The sequence below is a fragment of the Theropithecus gelada genome, chromosome 2 (genome assembly GCF_003255815.1).
Source record: "Theropithecus gelada isolate Dixy chromosome 2, Tgel_1.0, whole genome shotgun sequence".
Taxonomy (NCBI): Eukaryota; Metazoa; Chordata; class Mammalia; order Primates; family Cercopithecidae; genus Theropithecus; species Theropithecus gelada.
In genome coordinates, this window is record NC_037669.1 from 102,791,017 (window position 1) to 102,818,638 (window position 27,622).

The following is a 27,622-nucleotide window of genomic DNA, read 5'->3' on the forward strand; positions in this document are numbered from 1 at the left end:
AAACACAGCTGCACTTCAACTGCTATTTTTAGATTCTATAAATTCTGGCCTCTCTTTTTCTCTTGAAATATGCTTTAGAGACTTGCCAAAGACTTTTATCTAGGCTCTAACTCCATGACAATAATTTCATGAGTATGAAATCACCACTATGGCGTTTGTTTGCTGCTATTGTCATTATTAGGAATATACTCATAAAACACGTGGAGGGTTTCTTTCTCCTTGGAGGGGAGGCTGCCTGCCTCTAATTGCCATCATAGTCTGAATTATGGACAAGAACAGGAGATTTTGCCACCAAACTGATTTCCTTTTTAAAAAGTGGAAGAAAAAAAACCAGAACAGGGGCCACTTGCCTCCAGGACAGTGTTTCTCAAAGTGGTTTAAGACCCAGATTTCCAGGTGAACACCTCCCACCAGATGTATCCAATTTAATTTTGTGGAAGTGGGGTCCTGGCCCCACCTGTAATAGTCATGCCACTATAGCACCCAGCTTTGAGAATGCTGCTCAGTTCCAAAGCACAACCCAAGCCCCACTCTGAGTTCGCTCTTACTTTGTTCTGACAATTAAAGCAGACGGCTGCAGGGAGGGCACCAAAGTCATCTACGGTGTTAACAAGGTAAATATCAAGGGTCCTGACACTTTCGAGACATTGTCTTGCTTTCCAGACCTTGCTCAAAACTGACCAGCTTGATTCTTGAAGCTGCCATCTAAACAGGGCAGATAATTGGAACACAATCCCTTCAAAGCAAGAAATAGAACTGGGTCTGTCCCACTGCATTCAGCATCCAACATGGCCCAAGAACACGCATTCCCTCTTTCCTCCAGATAGTCATGAATCCAGCAGCCAGCTAACATCTTGTGCATCCCCATGCACAGTCCTGGGCTACACTGTCAAACAGGCCTCACCAATTATACACTCAAACCCCAACCTAAGATCCATGTTTGAGTGTTCTCTTTCCCTCCCTTTTTCACATCTAAGACTTCAGCTATTTCTGCCTGGCGTGGTGGCTCAAGCCTGTAATCCCAGCACTTTGGGAGGCCGAGACGGGCAGATCATGAGGTCAGGAGATCGAGACCATCCTGGCTAACCCGGTGAAATCCCGTCTCTACTAAAAAATACAAAAAACTAGCCAGGCGAGGTGGTGGGCACCTGTAGTCCCAGCTACTCGGGAGGCTGAGGCAGGAGAATGGCATAAACCCGGGAGGCGGAGCTTGCAGTGAGCTGAGATCCGGCCACTGCACTCCAGCCTGGGCAACAGAGTGAGACTCCGTATCAAAAAAAAAAAAAAAAAGAAAAAGAAAAAAAAGACTTCAGCTATTTCTACTGTCTTTACCTCCAAAAGTTCTTAAGACTCATTGCTTCTCTCTGTTCCCTCTAGTGACCACACTAGTCCAGCCATCTTGTCCACTGTTCTTGCCTCTTAGCTGGGCTGCTTCCACTCCAACTCCTGTCCTCCATTCACTCTCCACAGGCCCAGAGTGATTTTTTGAAAATATCCACAATATCAGGTCACTTCCCTGCTTCCCGGAGCACTGTAAACAAAATACAAACTTCTTGGCTTAGACTATGTAGCCCAGCACACTCTGCTCTTCATCCCTCTCTCTGGGTTTTCCGTCATACATTATTTTGTTCAATCTTCCTAACAATGCTTTGAAGTAGGAATTAACCTCGGGTTCCAGGTGAGATTCTAGAGAGTAAAAGAAGCAAAGCAACTCGTCCAGAGTCACAGAGCCAGTAATGGTAGAGTCAGAATTCATACCCGTGTCTTTTGGACACCAAAGTCCAAGTTCTTTCCACTCAACCTCTTAGTTCATGTTAATCAAATTCAAAAACAGAAATACGACAGGAAGCCCCTAGGATTCCTTAATATTGTATGTATTTCCAAAGGTCAGACCTGAGTTGATTTAGAATGACCATCCAGGATAAAAAAACAGAAAAGGTAATAAAGAAGAAGAGGAGAAGAGAAAATGAGGAAGAACAATGGATGCTCTAGCGAACATTTAAAAAAGAATTACAGAACGCAGCTCAAACTTCCATCTGCTGTGGGCCAAAGCCCTGTTAAGCTTCCAGTGCCAGAGGGTGGGGCCAACAGTGATTTTTCCCCTCTCCCTAGAAGTTGCAGTCCCTGGTTACATCACCTCTCCCGAGACTTAGTGGACAAAGTGAATCAGCCAGTCACATGGTAAGGCTCACCAAAGACACTTTCTGACTGAGAAGTCCGGCTGTCAGAGTTTCCTTCCCTTCCAGAGTAAAAGGGAAAGCCCCTCCTTCCAGCCATCCACTGATTTTTCTCTTGTGGTGGAACATAAATTTACATAACTAGATTTTCAGAAGGATTCCCTGTCCTTTTACGAACATGAAGTACTGACACAAGTTTTCTCAGACATCTCCCATCTTTCCACATTGTCAGTTCAAACTTGAAAAAAAGAGTGAAAGTGGCATTTTTCATAAAGATTTCTCCCCAACAATCTACTGACACTGACTAGTGGTGAAACCCTTCTGTCTTGTTTTCCTAATATCTGGAATCAGGAAGTACATGGTATGTACTTCATATGTACCATACTGCTAATTTTCAGGCTGAGAATTACTTTTCCAATGTTATTGATAACTCTTAGACTCTTTGTCATTAACAACACATTAAACAGATAGTTATGTAAAATCTCTCTGGGAAGAAGTTAACCTTTTAAAAATGCTTAACAAGAAATCATTTATAACTGCATATCCATGGTGAGGGATATGGGAGGCAAGGGCTGAATCTGAATCAATTGAACAAAGATGGGCTATAACCTCAACATGTGGGCCTCTGGGTTGATACAAAGAGGAGGGGATAAGCTCCTGGCTTCCAAATGGCCTAGAATCTGAGAGGAGGATTAGATATTACAAACAGAATATTTGACAGAATATATTAAGGTTCACACATGAGGTTCTTCATATATACTAGACCATGGCAGAGACTATGTGCCTAACCAATATCTATTCTCTACTGTTCCCTTTTAACCAAACTCAATTTTATTCCACTCTACAATATGCCTACCTAAAAGACATTTTCTAGTCTCCCCTGGAGAAGAGGTGGTCAAGAAGATACAAGCAGAAACCATAATGTGAGGCTTCCAGGAAAACTCCATAAATAAAGACAAGTTAGCTGGGAGATAATTTTCTTTTGTAATCTTCTCTCTTCCTTCTTTTTCCTAGCTGGAATTTGGATGTGATGGCTGGAGCTCCAACAGCCACACTAGGCCATGAGGTAACTTTGAAACTGGAAACCATGTTCTGAGGATGGTGAAACAGAAAGAGAAAAGGATCCTTGATCCTTGACGTCCATGGAGCCACCATACCAATGCTGAATTACTTCTGTGTAAGAACAATAAACCTCTACTGTATACACTTATTTGAGTTTTCTGCTACATGCAATTTGACTTGGCTTGAAAGAGTGGTGGCACCATGTGACCATCAGGAGAGAAGTCAAGAGAAGGATGGGCTGATGAGAGGGCTTCCCTGGGGCTATGCACACTGCTGGGGAGGCCATTTCCCAGATACCAGAGGACAGGTTCTCAAAATTTCTCTTGGGAAGGATGAGATACTAAATCATGATGGAGGGGACAAGCCTCCTATCCTTAACATGATTTAACTTCCACTAATCAATTACAAACCATCTCATTTGTCTTCTTCCTCCTCTCCCTCTCTGCTTGCTCCCCTTTCTCAGCCCTAGGTGACTGGCACATGACTATACATGGCTAAACCTTACAAGGAATAGGAAGCAAACATCTTAGGACTTTACCTTCTTTCTTCCCTCCCACCATGATGAAGTTTCCCCTGTAGCCCTCTTGGGGACCTGGACACAGAAATAGTTAGGGACTTGCCAGGAGCCTGCTGAGATTATGACTTATGGGAGGCAGATTTCTCTCATAATTATTTTGTTTAAGGCCAAAAGGATTCCCAGAAAAATTCCTGATCCCATCTAAATCCAAATCAGAGTGGTGATCCAGGCACAATGGGAAAATGGTCTCTCTTGCCCAGTTAGTAGATGTAAGTAAGCAAGACTGTTGAAGCCAAGGGACCACTGTGGCATGGCCAAGCCATGGGGAGCAAAACATGGGTGAAAGGAAGGAACTCCTTAAGAGAGTGGCAAGTCAAGACTGAAGATGGACAGCTGCTGTTTTCCTTGAAAATTCATCCAAAAGCTGACTGGCCTTTACGTTTCCCACCAAAAAGCAGTGGTCATTCCATACACCTCTAGGGACAAAGACCCTTCCAAAGGAGGTAAGTTTTTCTATCCCTTACCCCACACTGGCCCATAAGGCACATAAATCCTTATGAAATTAGCTCATCCAAAACTTTCCAGCAATGAACTAAACTTTAGCAACATCACACAGTACACTTAAAACTTCCAACATCAAACCTTTCTTTCAATAGAAACACAAGTTTTCAACGAGCAAATGGAACCACAGTAGAGGTCTTCCCCTCATTGAACATTTCTTGTACCTCTCAACTGCAGCCTCCCACCCCCAAAAACAATTCTTTCTGGAACTAAAATTATCAAACTTTTTAAAGTATCATTTCCTCACTAGAAACCATGTTTGGGCTTGAGATTAAATAACAAGAATTCTTTAAAACTACATTATTTTTAAAAAAGCAAATAATGACCAAGGGAAAAAGAATCTCAGATTTTTCCAATACAACATAAAGATGACAGCACGAGATAATACTGAAGCCCTCCAGGAAGAAAGACCAACACACGAATCATAAAGGGCTCTATTTATACTCCAAGTGACGCTCACAACTAAATAAAAATGTGTTTCTGTTTCCACAAATCTACTTAAATTTCACATGTTCTGCGCACTTAGCCATCATCACATGGGAAGAAGTCACGGAGTTTCACAGTAGATGTGGAAATGGAAGGTTTTATTAATTGCTCCTCTTGTACCACAACCTAATTAAAAACAGAACAAAAACAGTCCAGGAGAAGTTTCTAATGCATGTAGGGGGGCTGAAGGAAGGCTGGTTATTCCGAAATTAAAGAAGCCACCAGAAAGAACTTAATCTCTCCAGCCATCATCTATGCCACTTCTTTATGCCTTTTAAGGGTATGTTAGAAGTGCACCAGAAGATGACTGGGAAAACCCGTTTGGATGATACACCGGAAGCAGCAACAGCTGGTTCCACTGTTAGTGTTTGGGCTTGGAGATCCATTTGATGTTAGCTATGAAGGTGCCAACACCACTCTCGGCTCAGATGACGTCAAGAGCATCATTTGGGTTTTATGATTGTATTCACTCAATGCCCAGCCAGGACTCCTTTTATACTCAAGAAAACTCAAACAATTAACTGAGGCTCAAGGCATTCCCACCCAAGGAAGAAACTGGAAGTGGGGCAGAAAGGCTGAAGGGTTCAGCCATATATAACTAGCAAACATGGGAATCCCCATTCATCCACAGGGTGGTGTCACGGCTGTACCACAGGAAGCAAATGACTTTTGTGGATGTGGCCCTCCTCTTTCTGTTCTTCCCAGCCCCGCTGACCACCTGCACCACATCAGAGGAACAGAGCCCAAGGACTGGACGACCCCTAGAATGGGTCCTGAGGGGAAGGGGTCATGGTGTCCTAGCTGCACATGGCTCTGAATGAGCAAGATGATTTGATTCTACCATTTCTGTTTCACTCTATTTTCATTTTTTTTTTTTTTTTTTTTTTTTTTTTTGAGACGGAGTCTCGCTCTGTCGCCCAGACTGAAGTGCAGTGGCGTGATCTCGGCTCACTGCAAGCTCTGCCTCCCGAGTTCACGTTATTCTCCTGCCTCAGCCTCCCCAGAAGCTGGGACTACAGGCGTCCGCCACCACGCCTGGCTAATTTTTTTTTTGTATTTTTAGTAGAGACAGGGTTTCACCGTGTTTGCCAGGATGGTCTCGATCTCTTGACCTCATGATCCGCCCATCTCGGCCTCCCAAAATGCTGGGATTACAAGCGTGAGCCACCGCACCCGGCCTCTATTTTCATTTTTTAAAACAAGAATTGTGGTTGGAGGTGGAGTGTGGTGGCTCATGCCTGTAACCCCAGCACTTTGGGAGGCCAAGGTAGGTGGATTACTTGAGTTCGAGACCAGCCTGAGCAACATGGCAAAACCCCTGTCTCTATAAAAAATGCAAAAAATTAGGCAGACATGGTGGTGCGCGCCTGTAGTTCCAGGTACTCGGGAGGCTAAGGGAGGATGGCTTGAGCCTGGCAGGCGGAGGCTGCAGTGAGCCTAGATTGCACCACTGCATTCCAGCCTGAGCCATAAGCCAGATCCTCTCTCAAAAACAAATTATGGTCGGGACCTCCATGCTTGGCTGAGGCAGGCATAGCACGCCTGTCATGCTCCATGGAGTCTTCCCCCTCACTCTCTTCCCACCTCAACCTCTCCATCAGGACTCTTCTAAGCAAAAGTGAGCCCAGGGGGCATGTTTCCCGACCACCCACCTCACACTGTTGTAACTGAAATCCTTCATAACAAAATGAAGATCCCAACCTTGACATATAAATTATTCATCAAAAGCCTGGTTTTCTCTTATTAAAGAAAAAAATATATCAAGACTCCTCATTCACAGGAAGTGCATCTGCAGGAAAGTTATGAGTGTTTCTATTAAAAGGCTGCTCCAGGTCAAGGCCAAATTCATCCTTTTCTCCTCTCAGCTCCCCTAGCCCTGTGTACCCAGCTGCGAGAAGGCGCTGGCTCACATCTTGTCATTACCAGCTATGTCCTCCCTGGAGGATGAGGCCCTTGAGGACAAGGATGGTGACCTGTTTACCCCTGTGTCCCTGGAGACCAGCAGCATCCAGGGAAGAATTAAAGCCACCTGAAGTTCCACTGGCTCCAGGCTGCTGGCCAGTGAGCTTTCCCGGGGGTGCGGCCGAGCCCTTCATGGCTTCTTCTGAGAATCATCAGTTCCAAAAGCATCCTTTTACTTGACTCCAGGTTTTGTTTCTTGAGACTGATTTTCAGAAAGTCTAAAATTAGCGCCCTAAAATTCAATTATGAAAACCTTGACCTATTATCAGGATAATAAATGTTTTGAGTTGTAATGACTTGTTTCCACAGTGCTCAAAGCATTTTGCAGGTAGCCCCATTTTTGGCAAGCAGATACTCCAGGGTGGATGATGCATAGCCACACAGCCATGCATCTGTAGCCATCCTTTTTCACCCGGGTCACTGTCTCCCTTTGACCAGCATGACCTGGGCATTCAACAAAACAGTCAAAGAGTAAGAACATTGAGTATTGAGTCCCCAGTCAACACAAACTGGGCGTGGGTCCTGTCTCAGAGCTCTCTGCTTATAACACCTTGGGCAGAGCTGCTTTCCTTTTGTAGCCTCAGTTTCATCGTGGGTGTATAACAGCATACACTTCACAGGGCTGTGGTGAGGACTAGCAGAGACAACCTGGGTAAAGAGGTTAGAATGGTGCCTGAGCAGAGTCAGCACTCAGTAAACACTAGTTGCCATCATTGATGTTATTTTTGTGACTCTCACTACCTTTATTTACCCTTAAATAGGAGACAGCAAAGAAAGGCAAAGTTATACAGCATCCTGAACAAAACACTAGTAGGTGAGCGCCTGGTGGAATATGCTGTTAAACGCCCGCTGAAGGTCAACCGGTGATCTAGGACTCCTCCTCCTTGCAGCACTCTGCAGCCCCCAAACCAGCAAATAGGACAATCTAGAATCTGCTACTGCCAAGCAGGAATGCCCTAGGGTGAGTGGCACCAGCAGCACAGGGCAGAGGTACCTTGGGGTGAGAAGCATCTGTGGTCGTGTAAACTTCCTCACCACCAACATGCTCACCAACGGACATCATTTTATCATCTAACACTGAAATGCAACTGTGTATAGCTGCTCCCACCCTATTATCCTTGGCTCAAGGGGCCTTCAGCAAAGCTACCTCCAAGGAAATATATTCTGCACATAGATGAAAAAGACCCTTGAAAGCAATTCCAGGGCAGGGTCTTCTGGAAGGTTCTGAGAATGAGTTCCAGCTCCAGAAGTCTGGGTGAAGTTGTTCTGATCCTGCTGGAGCCCCAGTCCCAATATGGACCTGCTCTCTCAGTGTGACCTCAGACTTTCACCACCCGGAAGGGCTGAGCACAGCCCCACCCAAAGAAACCCCCCTTCTGCAAAGAAGGAACACAGCTGCAGCGCCTGTGACCTTAAGTGGTTTGCATAGTCAATATCCCCACTCTGACGGGAAATGGCTGTGAAACGGCAAGGAACTTTCCAAAGGCTCAATAAGAAATCAACTGTGGGGCTAAAAGGAGACAACTCAGGAAGTTTAGGAAAAGGTAACCACATCCCAGTGGGAGTTCAACAGCTTTATAGCTTATTGGTTAAAACCATAAGTTTTAATTTCAGATTGGATCTTAATGTAACAATCCTTGGCTGCAAGACCTGCATGAATATGGAATAACAGGAAAGAATAATAGGAAAAAAATCAGCAAAGGTGACTCTTGGGACTGATATTTTATTACACCACACTTGATCCTAACCCAAAGGTCAGAAAGCAATAGGATTTTACTCTCTACTTAACCTGGAGTGTCTCCAACCATTATTTAAAGTTGGACGTTCTGAAGATATGAAGCTGATTCAAAAATAAAAGAGGGTTTATTTTGGTGGGGAGTGGCAAATAAAAAGGAAATACACTATTAACAGTCTTAAAAGAAATATCTACCCTATGAAGAATATCAGGACCAAAAATAAACTTCACATAAATGTAAAATAAACTTTTACAACCAATCTTCTCCTGGTGTGGATTTTTTTCTTCCCATCCGTCTTAAACATAAGCAAGACAGGACATTGACTGGGATGAACTTTTCCCTTTTTAGATAGTATATGGGACTTTAAAGGCCTGAGCTGAATATAAATAAATCTTTAAAGGGTCAAATTTTCAATGGGATGAGAACATAATATGGAGTCCTAGGCTTCCCATGTGAAGTGATTATCCAGAAGAGCCACTAGATTGGTGCTCTGCTCATTCTGCCTAGCTCAGAGACAGATGGAATATTTGTGGGGTGAATGCATGACCCAGCATCCCTTGTCCTTGTCCATTCCCACCACTGTGTCCACACTGACCTAAGCCTCTATTCAGAATCTTCACAGGTGGCTCCCCGTACCTGGCACACATGGCTCATATTCTCTTCTTTCAATGTAAAAATATATTTCCTTCCTTGAAGCTATTGCTAGATCACAGAAGTGCCAGGCACCTTCACCGCATTCTCAGAAATCTCACTAGGAATCGGGTTGCCATGCTCTGAGGAAACCCAAGTCAGCCCAGGCAGAAAGACCACATTGAGAGGTCACATGTAGGTATTCTGGCTGACAGCCCATCTGAGGTCCCTGTCCCACCCATGCACCTGTGGGACATGTGGGCAAAGATACCCCAGGTGACTCTAGCTCCTGTGGTTGAATCTCCCCTGCTGAGGCCCCAGATGTCATGGAACACTGAGTATTAATAACCCACAGAATCCATGAGCAAAGTAAAATGATTATTTCACAGCCCCAAGTTTTGGAGTCGTTTGTTACTGAGCTAGAGTAACTGGGACATCCACTCTCAATAAACAGAATCATAAATCTGAATGAGAGCCCAAAGTGAAAAGCCAGCCAGGTGTTTAAACACACTGGGAACAAGGTGGTCCCTGAAGCAGCAGATGAAGTTAAAATCCCAGTTCTGAGTGTTATGGTTCTTTCAGAATTTGTCTAGCAGGTTTTCTGGTCTTTACCAGAAAAGTACCCCCTGCCCCTCCACAAAAAAATCCCAGCTCTGTCACTAACCGCCTGTGGAGCCTGGGCCAGTTACTTCTCTGAAGTCTCCACTGTACAAACTGTAAAATGGGACTAACAGAAGCTAATGAGACCACTGCAGGGATTAAATGGGACAGCTTATGTGAAGTGTGAGGCCAGGCATGTAAGGTATTGTTATTAACATCACATGTGAGATCTTATCAAAGTCATATACATCTTCATTTTACAGACATGATTTATGACTCCATTATGCTTTTCAGGCTTATTGGAAAATTAGAGCGAGAGGTGATGATGAAAGCAGTAACAAGTAAAAAATTAAATGAGGCTTAAAGAATTTTAGAACGATACCATTTTCCTCCCTCCAGCTGATTTTCTCTAGAATGTACACTACTGTTAGCATCTACAAAACATAACCTGGAGTAGGTAGGAAAACTAAGGATTGTATTCCTTAAAAAGTATATACACAAATATCACACTTTACAGTATGAGACGTCTTTGGATGTCTCAGTCTTACAGTAAGAACTAAAATGTACTGCCTTCTTTCTGTAAGTGACAGGTCCATTTCTAATTGCATGAGCTGTATTATCTTATTTGGTCCTTACAGCAATCCTACTAAACATGTTCTAGTATTATCCCAACTTTATAGGTGAGGAAACTGAAGTGCAGGGAGGTCACATCCCTGGCTTAAGATCACACAGTGATGAAGTGACAAAACAAGGATTCCCAATCCAGGCATTCCAAATCCAGGCCATGCTCTTAACCACCCCACAGTAAGGCCTTCCTAAGGTCATTTTCTTGAGGGTAAAATGTGAACTCCCATTCTGTTCATTTCTTATCTAATTGTTGGGAACTTAAAAAGTACTCTTAATAATAATCCTGCCACTCAAGCTCCCTCGAAGAAACACAAGGGAAAGAAAGAAAAGACTTTCACCAGAACACAGGAAAAAAACAATGCTTTCTATTGTCTCTAACACACTTGGTGTGTGAAGGACACATGTCCATCCTCAGAGACCCCCGGGCATGTTTACAGGGCAGGATCCAGGAGGTGGAAGCTCAATGTTAATGGTCCAAGTCACATGTCTTGGATTCTGCTGAAACCCCGAGACAAAACTCAACAGGCTACCAAAATAATTTACAAAATCCCCATGATCCTCAGCAGCCCAGCATTCATAGAGCAGACAGTTCAGTTCCCTTCTTTCTTTAACCAAAAATGCAGGGTCATAAGCTGTCTTTTGGAATTTCTGAGACTGAGAGCAAGCAGAAGGGCAGGATGAATAAAGGATGACAGTTCCTCAGATGGTGAGACATGACGGACAAGGACTCCTCCCTTCCATGCTCCCCTGCCACCTTCCAGCCCCAAGTATCTTCTTGCCTTCCTAGTGCCTAGGAAAGCAGAAAGCAGATTCCCTCCCCAGGATCCAGACCTCCTTTGTGGTCTAGATTACCATATCTCAGAGTGTGGTCCCAGGACCAGCAGCATCAGTATCTCCAGGAAGTGCTTAGAAATGCACTCCTAGCCCCAGCCCCAGACCCACTGAATCAGAAACGCTGGGGTGAGGCCAAGCAATTTGTGCTTTAGCAAGTCCTCCAGGTGATTCTGATACCTGCAAAAGTTTAAGAACAACTGGTCTCAAATGAAAGCCACAGGCCTGAACGATGGGACCACAAGAGGGCTCTAGTTCATCGAGTCCAGCCCCACTTCCCGCTAATGTCCAGACAGCGTGTCTGGCCACTTGAATCACTTCCCACTCAATACCCACCCAAGAAGGCCCAGCCTTTTTGTCCAGTTGTCTTATCTTAATCATCATTTCATTTATTAAACATAAACCATGGGCAGCATAGGTGTAGTTTTGTGAGACTCTGAGTTTCCCATAAGCACAGCTCAGATTTTGCGCACTCTCTCTCCATCTCTTGAACAACCAGTGTGTGATACGCTGCCTCCAGTAGACCTCCCTGCCCTGAGTTGGACCCTAGCCTGGGAACAACAACTCTGGGCATGCAGTATTGCTATGCAATCCCTCCTGCCCCACAAAAGGGCCTCTGCTGAGATGCCTCCCATAAGGGACTATCCACTGGGCCTGTTCTTCTCTTCTAAATTACCCCTCCTAAAGTGAAAGTTCCTTCTCAGACAAAGTGGATCATATGCTTCTGGCCTGATGGGCCTAAGTGTCTTAAGCAATTGGAGAATAGAAGGCTTAATTTATAAAAGGCCCACTGTTCCTGGATATATTTCTACCATGCAATACAAATAGCCTCATCTGAGCCCTGATTTAGAACCCTGAATTTGGGCTTTTTATTTCTGTATGTCTCTCATCAGTAGGTTCTCATAACTTGGATTCTCATCCAGCTCTACTTCTGTACTATTTTTTCTAATGTTTTCTCATCTCTCTACTCCCTGCAGTTATTCTATCCCAATATTATTTTCTTTCTGCAGTTAAAAAGAAAAAGGATTAAAATAAGAATCTCTGTATTTCTGGAAACTCTCACATGTCAAAGTTTGCCATAGTGAAAGGTGCAAATGTTCCCAGTGGTCCTCACCCAGGTCAAGTACAGAAGTAGATCCTCCTCCTCTGGGAATCCCACATACTCCTTTATTAGATGAATAATGAAATACTCTCAAGTGAGTCTGATAGATGAGACCAGTGGGCAACACACTGGAAAAGGAAGCCACCTGCTAGACAGAGGCAACCCAAATCTATCCACTTCCAGCAATATCAAGCCTATCTGTTGTTCGAAATAAACCTGTAAGACAACCTGGTCCCCAAACTCCTCTTTGCAATTAATGACTGCATTATTCCCCCACTTCTCTCCCAAAGGGTCCCACCCAGCTGAGATACAGTTCATGAATCTTTTGGACACTCAATATTTAAGAACAGCAACAACCAGAATAACCCACAGGACTCTAAAGCTATCCAGCAAAAGCTGCCAACCACTTGAGAGGTGCATCCTACTGGGTCTTTGCTGCATCCATGAGAAGTCAGCCAAGGTCAGGGGTGGCCAAACCCAGGGCAGAAATGCCAGGGCTCTGAGGGACCAAGGCAGCTGCTTTGGTGTGTGGCAAAAATCACTGACCAACCCTACCTATTTCAGGGGAGCTGGGCTCTCACAGTTGTGTGATCTTCAAATAGTTTAAAACCTCCCACTAACATTATTCAATGATATGCATTCTCAAAGCAGCTGCAGAAGTACACGTTGCATATCCCTTAATTGAAATGTGAGGGACCGGAAGTCTTTCAGATTTTAGATTTTTTCAGATTTTGAAATATCTCCATATAATAAAGAGATATTTTGAGGATGGGACTCAAAGCTAAACTTGATATTCATTTATGTTTACACACACCTTCTACACATAGCCTATAAAGGTAATTTTATACAATATTTGAAATAATTTTGGGCATGAAATAAAGTTTTGACTGTGACTCATCACATGAGGTAAGGTGTAGAATTTCCACTTGTGGTGTCATGTCAGCACTCAAAAAGTTTCAGATTTTGGGGCATTTCAGATTTCAGATTTTCAGATTAAGGATGCTCAATCTGTACCAACATTCTGCCAACAGCAAAGTAAGCTGGTGGCCAAGTCTAATTCAGCTTCATGTTCAACCATTACTTTGCACCCAGAAACCTATAGTCTTTCATACCAAGGTTTATCAATATCTCCTTTACATATAAAGGCCATGCCACAGGACCTTTGCATGTGCTATTTCCTATCCCTGGAATGTTCTCTCCTTCCCTCAACTCTAACCCCATGATATGGTTTGGCTGTGTCCCCACCCAAATCTCATCTTGAATTGTAGCTTCCACAATTCTCACTATCATGGGAGGGACTCAGTGGGAGGTAACTGAATCATGGGGACAGGTCTTTCCTGTCCTGTCCTCATGACAGTGAGTAAGTCTCATGAGATCTAATAGTTTTATAATGAGGAGTTCCCCTGCACAAGTTCTCTCTCTTGCCTGCTGCCATCCATGTAAGACGTGCCTTTTGTTTTCTACCATGATTGTGAGGCCTCCCCAGCCTCATGGAACTGTGAGTCCATTAAATCTCTTTTTCTTTATAATTTACCCAGTCTCAGTGTCTTCATCAGCAGTGTAAAAATGGACTAATACAGTAAATTGGTACCAGAAGTGGGGTATTGCTGTCTTTATCAGCAGTGTGAAAACTGACTAATACAGTAAATTGGTACCAGGAGTGGGGTATTACTATAAAGATATCTGAAAATGTGGACGCAACTTTGAAATTGGCTAACAGGCAGAGGTTGGAACAGTTTGGAGGGCTCAGAAGAAAACAGGAAAATGTGAGAAAGTTTGGAACTTCCTAGAGACTTGTTGAACAGCTTTGACCAAAATGCTGATAATGATATGGACAATGAAATCTAGGCTGAGGTGGTCTCAGAGGGAGATGAGGAATTTGTTGGGAATTGAGTAAATGTGATTCTTGCTGTTTTAGCAAAGAGACTGGAGGCATTTTACCCCTGCTCTAGAGGTTTGTGGAACTTTAAACTTGAGGGAGATGACTTAGGGTATCTGGTGGAAGAAATTTCTAAGCAGCAAAGCATTCAAGAGACGACTTGGGTGCTGTTAAATTCATTCAGTTTTAAAAGAAAAACATAATATTAAAGTTTGGAAAAGTTGTGGCCTGACAATGCAATAGAAAAGAAAAACCCATTTTCTGAGGAGAAATTCAAGCTGGCTGCAAAAATTTGCATAAGTACTGAAGAGCCAAATGTTAATTGCCATAACAATGGGGAAAATGTCTCCAGGGGATGTCAGAGGTCTTCATGACAGGCCTCTTCATCACAGGCCCAGAGGCCCAGGAGGAAAAAATAGTTTCATGGGCCAAGCCCTGGGTCCCCCTGCTCTGTGCAGCCTAGGGACTTGATGCCCTGTGTCCCAGCCACTCCAGTCATGGCTAAAAGGGACCAAGGTACAGCTTGGGCTGTTGCTTCAGACAGTACAAGCCCCAAGCCTTGGCAGCTTGCACAAAATCAATAATTAAGATTTGGGAACCTCTGCCTAGATTTCAGAGGATGCATGGAAATGCCTGGATGCCCAGGCAGAAATTTGCTGCAGAGGTGGGGCCCTCACAGGGGCCCTCATGGAGAACCTCTGCTAGGACAGTATGGAAGGGAAATCTGGGGTCAGAACCTCCATACAGAATCCTTGCTGGGGCACTGCTTAGTGGAGCTGTGAGAAGATCACCCCCGTCCTCCAGACCCCAGAATGGTAGATTCACCAACAGCTTGCACTGTGAACCTGAAAAAGCCACAGACACTCAATGCCAGCCAGTGAAAGCAGCCAGGCGGGGTGCTATACCCTGCAAAGCCACAGGGGCAGAGCTGCCCAAATCCATGGGAGCCTATCTTTTGCATCAGCATGACCCAGATGCAAGACATGAAGTAAAAGGAGATCATTTTGGACCTGTAAGATTCGACTTCCTTGCTGGGTTCTGGACTTGCATGGGGCATTTAGCCCTCAGTTTTGACCAATTTTTCCCATTTGGAATGGATGTATTTACCTAATGCCTGTACCCCCATTGTATCTGGGAAGTAACTAACTTGCTTTTAATTTTAAAGGCTCATAGGTGGAAGGGACTTGCCTTGTCCCATATGAGACTTTAGACTGTGGACTTTTGAGTTAATGCTGAAATGAGTTAAGACTTTGGGGGACTGTTGGGAAGGCATGATTGGTTTTGGAATGTGAGGAGATGATATTTGGAAGGGGCCGGGGTGGAATGATATGGTTTGGCTGTGTCCCCACCCAAATCTCATCTTGAATTGTAGCTACCACAATTCTCACTGTCATGGGAGGGACCCAACGGGAGGTAGTTGAATCATGGGGATTGGTCTTTCCCATGCTGTTCTCATGATAGTGAGTAAGCCTCATGAGATCTGATGGTTTTATAAAGAGGAGTTCCCCTGCACAAGTTATCTCTCTTTGCCTGCCGCCAACCATGTAAGACATGCCTTTCGGTTTCTGCTATGATTGCGAGGCTTCCCCAGTCATGTGGAACTGTGAGTTCGTTAAACCTCATTCTTTATAATTCACCCAATCTCGGGTATGTCTTTATCAGCAGTGTGAAAACAGACTATACATCCCAAATCTTCATTAATCTAGCAGACTCCAGCCCCTTTTTTGTGGCCCAGCTCCTCTCTCAAACTAATGAGAGCAGAGCCCAGTAAGGCAAGCATTTTGGCAACTACATCAACATGGAATGTCACGTGACTCATAGTGTAATCAATGTCAGCCACAAACTCTAACAAAACAATTGATAGAATCACAGGATTTTTAAGGAATAAGACACTCAGGGAACACACGGTCCAAGTTCCCTCTCAGTGCTGTGGACTGCGATTCCATGGCTCTTGCTTAAATCTCTCTGGTGACAAGAAACTCACTATTTCATGAGACAGTCAATTCCAAAGAACAAGATGATCAGCCACAAGCCACAGGCGACGACCATATGAAATCGGTCCAGTTTAGATCTTTCTCCTCTGTAGCCAAGCTCTGCTGAAGACTGCAGCACACCCACCATAGGAGCCCCAGTACTTATCCCACCTGGCTTTGCCAAAGTGGGGCTAATGGTAGTTGAAAAACAGATTCCTAGTCTTGAGCTGAGCACTCTTTTAAACGAATGTATAGTATTAAACCAATAACAGTTTCCTACTTTTGATAATGTACTATATATATGTAAGATGTTATCATTGGGAAAAGCTGGGTAAAGGGTACCTGAATCTTTCTATAGAGTAGTTCCCCTCATCCTCATAAGTTTTAAATTGCATACTCTTCTGAGTAGTGTGATGAAATCTCATGCCATACTGCCCAGGATGGGAATCACACCTTTGTCCAGCATATTTATGCTGTTTATACTACTACCCATTAGTCCCTTAGTAGCTGTCTCAGTTATCAGATTGAAAAAACAGCAGATAAAGGGTTCAGGACTACTCACAGTTTCAGGCATCTACTAGGGGTCTTAGAATATATTACCAATGGATAAGGGGGGACTGCTGTGCTATTTTTGACTTTTTATGAGTTAGAACTTCCTATGAGTTATAACTTCTTATGAGTCTTAAACTATTTCAAGATTGGAAGTTATTAAAATAGATATAGAGAGATAGAGACAATAGGAGCCAGGGTCACTGCCCTCAGGGCATGTGCTCATGGAGGAACTCTTCGGGCATGGACATCGTGACATTTTTCTGAGGTCTTTTTCATCTATAAGAACTATCATACTAAAAGATATAACCAATTCCATTACCACTCAAGGGTCCCCAGTATTTCTGGCTAAACAGTTCCCAATGTCACTCCCAACCCAGTCAGCAAGGGTTCCACACTGTGGTCCCTAGACCAGCAGCATCACCTGGGTATGTTACAAATGCAGATTCTTAAGGTTCACCTCAGAGGTACACACTCAGAATCTCCAAGGAGTAAGCCTAACAATCTGTTCGTGATGGGGTGGGGAGAGCAATATAAGATGTATCACTTTCACCATTTTCAAGTGTCCAGTTCTATGCTATTAAGTACATTTTTGTTATTCTGCAACCATCACCACCATCCACCTCCAGAACTTCTCATCTTCCCCACCTGAAATGCTGTACCAACCACCCATGATCTATTTAAACAAGCCCTTCAGGTGATTCTATACCCCTGCCCCCCCAATCTGTTTAAACAAGCCCTTCAGGTGATTTTATGCCCCCTAGTGTAAGAACCACTCTACAATCACACGATGTAGGGGCATTGGCTGCATAGTATATATGGCAATCATCTTTCTGTATCTTTGACCTCCACAGCCTTGTCTTCTTACCCATTGCTTGTCTTCAGAACACAGAGTGATCAGTTATTTGCCTGCCCCCTAACACCACCCCAGCCCAGGACAATACTATAGAAGGCATGTGTGCTTGCATTTGCCAACCTAGCTTTTAACCAGAAGCCAAGGTAACACTCCACGTTCCCTAAAAAAATAGGCAAGGGAAAGTAACGGACCCACAAGAAGCATCAAGTATGTGCTAAGCACCCGCTGGGGCATTTCAGGTAAATGATCTCGATTAATCCTCATTACAATCCCATGCTGCCTCCATTTTACAGAAGAGGAAACTGGGAACCTGATGTAAGAAATGTGCTTCACGTCACCAGGCTGGCCATGCAGAGGTGGAAGTCATACTCCAGTTGGGTCCTCCCTCACTATCAGAGAGCCACAGGCCCTCAGTTCGGCAGTTACACTATACAGGGCTTCAGAAGTCCGAGATCAGGCTGACTTTGTTCAAACCCTCTAACCTCACCTATGCTTTGAATTCCAACTCCCATTTCTACTCCTCTCCTGAGGGTTGGTGTTTCAGAATGTCTGTTACTCCCATAGGCTTCTTTTAGCCCCTTTCTCCAGGTAGGGATGGTTGTGGCTGCAGCGGTAGACGAGCCTGGCTGGGAGTTCTGCTCTGAGCTCCAAGGGGTAAGCCCCAGGGCCCAGCCCAGCATGGTGTTTGCACGCACAGGCATTCAACAGGTGCCTGTTGAATTAAAGGGGCAAGTATATCCATCTTGATGATGTGTCACAATTTTTAAAAATACACCCACGTATGCAGTGGCTGCTTCCTCTGGTCACGGATTAGTAATAATTTAATGACAAGGGAGGAAGAGAAAGGATCACATTTTCTTCCATTAAGACCAGCAATCAATCAAGGCTGTTAAAAAACCAGCTAAATTTAGCATGAGATATGGGCTTTCAGAAAGTCTTCCATAGTGTAGGAGGCCACTAAAAATATAACAAAAACAATTAAGTCACCACAGGATTAATGGAAGTCTATAAATGGTGAGGACCCCAGAGATCAGAACTAGGGCTTGCCATATCTTGAAACATGTCTTATCGATGAGAAGGACCTAGAGAAAAATCTCTAGATATGAAACATCACTAAGTTCTTCCATTATTAAAATGTGAAGCTAAAGAAGAATTTCTACATGAGTAGAGAGAAAAGGCATATGAAGGCATAAAGCCAAATTATTCACAGAAAACTAATCTATATCATAGCAACATTTCCTAAACATCAGGAGAAAAAAAGTGTTCTGTGGTCATGTACATTTGGGAAATGCCAAACAGTGCATCCTCCTTGTGTGCCTGGGCTTCTAAAGCTCCATGAAGTCCTGCAACAAAAAGCCTGTGTTAAACGCAATTATGTTCCAAAAGTAATTTGAACTCAGAATTTTGTTTTGTTTTTTGACATAAAAGTCGTTACTATCCTTTGAAAAAATGCCTTCGCAAATGGTGGTAAGAAGAACAATATTCTTTATGTTGTCAAGTGATTTAAACAGGGATCTGGGTCTCACCAAGGAAGGACTGTCCCATAAAAATGATCAGCTGGAGCATTGCCGCTGCCATGCAGGATGACAAAAACACCAGGGACTGAAAAAAAAAGGTATGAGAAACCGAGCCACACCCAGTGTCTGCTGCCTACCAGCCCAGACTTCAGATGGGTGTGATGGAGTAACAGGGCAGCACCCAGGACCAACCCAACATCTGAGGGGGCATAAATGGCTGTAACATTGACCCAGCAAAGCCACAGCTAGAATCTGCCCTCCAGAATTGATAGTTAGGTACCCCAAGATGCTCACTGTAGCATGGTAGTGACAGGAGAAAATCAGAAAGAATTTAAACATTCCACAACTGGGGATGAGTAGAAAAAGTGCTAGTACATCCAGAATGGGGAAGTGGGATTCTCCACCCACGGACGCCTTTGCTCAGAGTTAAGCAAAGTGTGGGCTGAGTGCCAGATGAACCAAATCTCCTGAGGAGGGCTGGTTAAAAATGCACTGCTTCAGTCCAAGATTTCATTAGGACAATCCCAAATTTAGGGGGTTGAGGGGAGTTGCTGGCTGCTCCCTCTGAAGCCAAATTTAAAATGTAGATAGGCAATCTCATGTGACCAACTGTTTCCAGCTGACTATCGGGTTATATGATCTGACAGACATTAGTCTACTCATGATAACCATCAAACCGAATTGTTTTTCACAACTGTTTGAAACTATCCTGGACAATACACAAAACTAACTCAAAATGGATCACTAATCTAAATGTAAAAAGATAACATTGTAAACTTCTAGTAGAATATCTTGAGCATATGTTCATTTTGGAAATACTCCAGCTTCTCCAACATTCAGTGAACATTTATTGGGCAATTAGTCAATGTCAATTACTCTGCGTGGTGCTGGGGATATGGAGACAAATGAGACAGTTCCTGATGCCAAGCATCTTAAAATATTTTGGAGTTCTTTATGGCTTTATCATTAATAAAATTATCCCAAACCTCTTTGAATTCATGTATATTTCTTGCCAGACTACCTTGGTTGTAACCTAAGTTTCTGGACTGTTTGGCTCATTAATTAAACAAGTAAGGATACATCTGCCACATGGTAACATTTCTCTAACACAGCTGATGGAAAGAAGGGTATCATGCCCAGGGAAGTATAGGATGAAAGAAGAACAAATGTCAGATTCAGGAGAGCTATGGAATAAACATCACTTTTAAATCCAGACCAATATATAACTGCCAAAGTGGCAGAAGAATCTAGCCAGCTATCGCTCCAAGAGGCAGGATTATACTGACCAATTTGAGGAAACTGGCTACCAGGAAGGAATGAAAACAACCACTGAACTTCCATGCTACCACTGTTGCTGAAGAGGAGCAAAATAAGGGTTTGAATTTCTTCTTCTTTATTTTCCCTGACGTTTTGGGGCAGCGGGGGAGGGGCATGGTTAGAAAAGTGTCTAAAAGGTCAACTAAAGAGGAATAAAGGCATAAAACCAAAGAATATGGATAATTCAATAATGGAATAAGTTCCAAAATGACATAGAAACCCAAAGGAACTCAAAGTGCTGAGTCTGGAGGAAGTAGGCAGTGGGGATGCAGGACAGACAGACAGATGTCTATAGGCGCTCAGGGGCAGAAATAGGAGGGGAGTGTGTGATTACATGGAGGTAGACTCTGGCACAGCATAAGAAAGGGTTTTCAGGTTGCTGATGCCATCCAACGCTGGATGGGCTGCCAGACACGGCAGAGTCCACCCACAACCAGAAGGCCAGAGCTAAGGGATGCCTGTCATGGCCCCCAGTGCCCCATTTGTGGCTCTCTGCTCTGAGAATAGGAAGAGACCCTCCAGCAGAACAGCTGTAGGCAGAGAAGCTGAAGGATGGCCAGTGTTGCATTTCCCAGGCGTTCTGTACAGGTGGGGAGCATTATTTGTGGCACACAGGAAATTCTTATTCCCTGACTTCAACACAGGAAGCACAATAGTGCCTGCTTACTTCATCTACCTCTGTACCCTCCAAAGCCCTGAGAATAATAACAGGGCTGACAGATGAGTCCCTGGAAGGCTTGTACTCGAGCCTGTGGGTGAACTGTGGGCCATCTCTCCAGGCATGACCCCAGTAATTCTTAGTGTCATAAAAAACCACCTGGAAAGTTTGATCAGCACAAGGTCACCAGAAAACTGTACTAAAACGCTAGCTGAAAGCAATGATGCTGACCATGTCAGCAGCTAGATGGCAACCCCTGTGATCCCACCAGGCTTTCTGAAATGCTGGAAAGATTTTGCAGGCTGCCATCACCATGTTAACGGAGCTTGGGTTCTAGAAACCCCAGTTTAGGAAAGTCAGAACCATGCTCCTTAACTTTTCTAAGTATGAAAGCAACCTTTATAATACCAAAATATTTACCAGAACCTCAGGTGATAAAAGGTATACTTTTACTTATTAGTTGATTCAGGAACTGCATATGTTTTATGAATTCACTCAGGCCTCCTTATGACAATCCCAAGGTCTCCCAAGAGATTAGGAGGTTTGACACTAGACCTGCACTGTCTGATATGGTCACCACTACCCACATGCGCCTAATGAGAACATAAAATGGGGCTAATATTCACATCAGATTTCAAAGCCCTAGTACAGAAAAGAAGGCAAATATTTCATTAACATTTTATTGATTTTGTGTTGAAATAATAACATTTTGGCTATATTAGACTAAACAATATACATTCTTATGGGCTGAACTGTGTTCCCCCAAAATTCCTGTGTTAAAGTCCTAATTCCCAGTACCTCAGAATGGGGCCATTATTTGGAGACTGCGCCTTTTAAAGGGGTTGATTAAATTAAAATGAGGCTCTCAGGGTGTGCCCTAATCCAATCTGACTGGAGCCCTTAGGACAGGAGGAAATGTGGACACACAGAAACCCCAGAGATTTGGTTACAGAGGAAAGACCACGTGGGGACACGGGAAAAGGCAGTCTTCTACAAGCCAAGAAGAGAGGCCTCAGGAGAAACCAAACCTGTGGACACCTGATCCTGGACTTCCAACTTCCAGAACTGTGGGCAAATACATTTCTGTTCATATAAACCACAAGTCTGTAGTCTTCATTATGGCAGCTCTAGCAAACCGATATATGTCACTGAAATTAGTTTTACCTGTTTAACTTTTTCAACGTGGCTACTAGAAAAAAAAAAAGCTCATCATCACTGGTCATCAGAGAAATGCAAATCAAAACCACAATGAGATACCATCTCATGCTAGTTAGAATGACAATCATTAAAAAGTCAGGAAACAACAGATGCTGGAGAGGATATGGAGAAATAGGAATACTTTTACACTGTTGGTGGGACTGTAAACTAGTTCAACCATTGTGGAAGACAGTGTGGTGATTCCTCAAGGATCTAGAACTAGAATTACCATTTGACCCAGCAATCCCATTACTGGGTATATACCCAAAGGACTATAAATCATGCTACTATAAAGACTCATGCACACGTATGTTTATTGTGGCACTATTCACAATAGCAAAGACTTGGAACCAACCCAAAAGTCCATCAATGATAGACTGGATTAAGAAAATGTGGCACATACACACCATGGAATACTACGCAGCCATAAAAAAGGATGAGTTTATGTCCTTTGGAGGGACATGGATGAAGCTGGAAACCATCATTCTTAGCAAACTATCACAAGGACAGAAAACCAAACACCACATGTTCTCACTTACAGGTGGGACTTGAACAATGAGATCACTTGGACACAGGGCAGGGAACATCACACACCAGGGCCTGTCGGGGAGTGGGGGCTGGGGGAGGGATAGCATTAGGAGAAATACCTAATGTAAATGATGAATTGATGGCTGCAGAACTCCAACATGGCACATGTATACCTATGTAACAAACCTGCATGTTATGCACATGTACCCTAGACCTTAAAGTATAATTTTTAAAAAAGGAAATTTATAATTACAGATGTGGCCACATTATATTTCTATCAGACAGTGCTGCTCTTGAGTTTCCACTGTAGGGACAACACCTCCATTCTGGACAGAAGGAAGGGAGGCACCACTGCCTTGGGGCCCCCCTTCACCCAAATCAAGTGTCTCACTGCTCGCCACCAGGCCTCCCAGGGAGCCAGGGAGCTGCCTTTCAACACAAGGTAATGGCTCCGTGTGGTTTTCCTTAAAGGTTACATGGCCTTGAACCATTTCCTGAAATTGTTTGAGTCATTCCCTCATTCTTTCTGACATATTTTAAGTAACCTGGTCAGGCACGTGCAACAGAGTGTATCTGAGCCTCCAAAATTACCATCTGGCAGGTCTTTGTTATTAAACAAAGAATTAACTCACAAAAGGCTAACAAGAGGCAACAAGGACACCTGCCTGGAAATTCCAGCTCAACGGATTTACAGAGGACTCTTCCAATGCATTTGCATATTTTTCAGTGGGCTGAGCTTAGCACTTTACAAGCAATGTCTCATTTTATCCTCACACTAACCCTGTGGGGTAAATATCTGACCCCTGCCCTTTCACCACATTGGATTTATACCCAAGGAGCGAGATTATCCAGAGAGCAATTCCTTATTAAATGACCTCAAAATGGTTATGGGGTGTGTGTGTGTGTGTGTGTGCACGCGCGTACGTGCGCTCACACAGTCTCATCCATCACTTTTCCAGATTCAGAAAAGTTTGATTTATTACAAGAGGGAAAAAAATCTCTCCTTTCAGTTAACTCTTTACTCATCCTTGAAAATGGACAGCAAGGAAGAAACAACGCTGGAACCTACTCCATCATTTATTTGATAAATAAAGTGTTTTGGGGGTCCTATTTCCAGGGTGACAGTGTTGAATGCTATAAGCTCCCTGCTTTAAAATAACCTATGCTCCAGTATAGAAGATAAACGCAAATATCCAAGTAACACAAATACAGGCGGAAAGAAGGTACTAAGCTCAGACGTGAGGGAGCTCAGGACCAGAAGGCCCACAGCCCACCCTGTGGAGAAGGGTGAGAGGAGTGTTAGCAGAGAGGATTCGCAGATCAGGGTGGTGGAAAGTCAGCCCCGGGGAAAAAGCCTGGCAGCTGGCTCTGGAAACGGAGTACATTTCACACAGATAGAGCCAAAGCAAGGAGTCTGGAAAGCATGGGAATGCTTGACTTGCCAAGTCATGGCATTCAGAATGGATGCTCCCAGCAGACCAGCTCCTGGGAGGCAACGGATATGGCTTACTAGTCTCCATCTACCCGGGGCCCAGCACAGTGTCTGGCATACAATGAGCACTCAATAAATAGAGTGCCATCCAAATCGGAATACTTGAGAGTGAAGTAGAGAACTATTAATGATCATGCTGGGACAACAGGTATAAACCAGGACTATCCCAGGCACACCTGTACATAGGACACTGTATCACTGATGTGTGTAGAAACAGAAGCAAATTGAAAATAGAGAAGCAAAGGGTGGGAGGGGCAAGTGTGGGACTAGGCCAAGTAAGACAGTGCCCCAAGTGCAGGTGTGAAATAACCTGAGCTGTTGGAGGACAGGGTCCGGTCTTTTTCATCTTTGTTTCCCCTCCACCAGACACAGAGCTATGTACCCAACAGGTACTCAACACACGCTGGTGGGCTGTACGCATAGACCAGACTTCAAGCTCTTCAGAAGAGGGTTAAGTGACAGTCATTGTTTAAACTGCAGAGGCCACAGACAGGCAGGGAAGATCAAACACAAGCACAGAGAACCTCCAGTCCCCAGGACTCCTGCCTGCCCTGGACTCACTGACCCACACTGAGCTTTCCTCCCACCACAGAACACCGACACATGCACAGGAGCGGCTGAAAAGTGCAACCTCTCCCAAGAACAGGAGAAACCTAGCACCAATCCTCCCAGAAACGGGCCATCCAGAACGGAGTTTTCTCTCTCTCAGACTACCTAGGTAATAATAATGAGAAAAGCCATCATCTTTTGCGTTCAACGTCATAGAACTAGCTGGTTGCTGGATGGGCTTCAAACCCAAGACTTGGCTGCTTACCAGCTGTGAGATCTTAAATAAATGCTCTAAATCTCAGATCCCTCAATGATAAAATGAGATTTTATTTTATTTTTATATATGTAGATATAATTCTGATACAATTTTCTATATATAATCCCATATATTAATTACCATATGTAATTGTATTCTTTATAAGGACTTCATGTACATGTAAAACATGTAGCACATAGTAAATGCTCAATAAAAGATAGCTATTATTGTTATTGTTACAACTTAATTTCTTCTTTTTATTTATATAGCCCTTAATATATTTTTTTAAAAGAAGCAACTCTGTCACCCTCTTCACACAAATCTCCTGGGATGTATGTGAATAAACTATTCATCCACCCTTGGACCCACCATTGTTCCAACTCCCATGAAGTGGGGCTAGGGCTGTCTTGTGAAAAGACCCCCAGGCTAGCTATGGATGGCTGCTTCAAAGGGGTGGGTTTCCTCAGCCTGGGAGCTTCCCTAGCTCTCTGTAGGTGACAGAATCCTTTCTGCCACGCACAGCATACTCACTACAATCAACAAATTCCCCATCTGCAAAACAGAAGTCACCAAGGAAGCTGGCGGCCCACAGTAACCTGTCGGAGAAGAAATATAGGAGGCCACCATTTTCTCACAAAATGCAGGAAGGACCCATGTAATTTCTAAGCCGGCTTCTCGTATTCTGTTTGCCCCAAGAAAGCAGACCCAAGAAAAGAAGAAGGAAAACCACTTTAAAATTTTCTGCTTAATAAGAGCTTGTACTTCAAGAGCTTCCTGGTCTCTGGGAAGGGGAAATAGATTTCTGACATAGCTGTGTCCAAAAACACTGCAGTGAAGTTTTAAAAAACTGCTGAAAAGTCATGCTCAGTCAGTTGACTGCTGACAACACTGTCCTTTAAGCAATAGGCAGAGAATGCAGAAGAAATTGTAGCCTATACCACCCTCCTATAAGGGGCACCCCCTCCATTAACACACATCAGCGTGGGCTGGAGAGCCGCACAAGGTCACATAAAGTCAGTGCTGCTGACTCAAGCCTGGCCCCACATTGTGGATGAGGAGCACCTGCTCTCACGGTCAGTGTGAGGAGAGAGGCATCTGGCCCCTCCGAGGCCCACTCCCTTCTGATACCTGCATCAACTGCCAGCTGGTGGTCTTTGTCCCTCTTCCCCTATCACTTTTGGTATCTATGTCTTCCAGCTCCTTGCTTTGTGGTCTATGGACCAGCAGCACCAGTGTCACCAGGGAGCTTGCTAGAAATTCACCTCAGACCTGCTGTATCAGGATCTATATTGAACAAGGTCCCAGGTGCTTCATGTGCACACTAAAGTGAGGAGTCCCTGTCAATCAGCCCATGAAGATGACTGAGGCTCTGGCTTGCTCTGGTCTAGGGAGAAAGAACATGCCAGCTCCAAGAGCTGCCTTACCAATTGCCCTCTTCTCTTCCCACATTTCTTATTTGCTCCGTACTTTCTATTTTCTTCTCACCATCTGCTTCTAATCATTTTTTTAATCCCCCAAAAAGCTATGGAACGAGTCTTGACCCCTTCCAAATGCAGAGGCAGTTAGAAAGAGGAAGAGATGTGCAGGGTAGAGGAGAAGGAAAAAGGGGCCCGGTGTTTACCAGACCCCTACTAAGAAGTCAGTATTCCGCTCCCCGTTTCAGCTGAGGACACTGAAGCTCAGCAGTAAAGGTGAAGCAACTTGCCTGAGACCACGTGGTTGATCAGAGCAAGACCTGGTCCACCCCGGCCTGGTCCGGCCCAGCCCCTGCCATGCTAAGCAGGAAGAGCACTTCAGTTCATGTGCTTCACACATGTTGAGTTGAAAGGGAATCTTTCCACTCAGCACCAGCAAGAGCATCAGGAGGGAGGGCTTTTCTACACTACAAGGCAGTACTGTAATATGTCTCAAACCTAAAATGCCTTCCCTTTCCCACCGAGCAATACCACTTCCATCCTCTGCACTGCCACCTTTTATCTAGTTCTATGCCACTGAAAACAGAAAACATCACATCCAAGACGGTGACATCCTGTGAAGGACCCACTCAAGGTGAGCCATCCAACCTTCTTCTATTCTGTTTCCCCCATTGTATACAGGGCCTGTATGTGGATATAAACATTTGTGTGTGATTGTTCCAAAACACCAGAGGGAGAGATTACATTCCATGGCACACTTGCAACTCAGGTTTTAATCAGCATGTCTAAGTACAATGTGAAACAGTCAATGTGACCTCCATCTATTATTTATATTTCCATTTGGCTGTGGGGTTTGATCTGTGTGACTAGTGCCTTGGGAGGCTCCATGCTGTACTGTGGCAGGAGCTGTGAGTTGTCTGTCCAGTGTTCGTCCCTCTTCTTCTTAAAAATCAAACTTCAATATCTGCACTGTCCAACATGGTAGCCACCAGCCACATGTGTTATTTCAGTTTGAATTTATATTAATTAAAATTATAGAAAAGTCAAAAGTCAATGCTTTAGCGGTACTAGCCACATTTCAAGTGCTCACAGTCATACGTGGTCAGTGGCCACCATTTTGGATAGTGCTGATACATGGAACATTT

General features: G+C 44.0%; 1 protein-coding gene and 1 non-coding gene across 2 annotated transcripts in view; one reads left to right on the forward strand and one right to left on the reverse strand.

Annotated features, from left to right (window-relative positions):
- Window positions 1-27,622, reverse strand: part of ITGA9 (integrin subunit alpha 9) — a 388,125-nt gene that overhangs the window by 249,184 nt on the left and 111,319 nt on the right. The window lies entirely within an intron of this gene.
- LOC112619886 lies at window positions 9,694-9,758 on the forward strand. The gene has a single exon (XR_003118369.1). It is a non-coding gene; the product is annotated as a U7 small nuclear RNA (small nuclear RNA).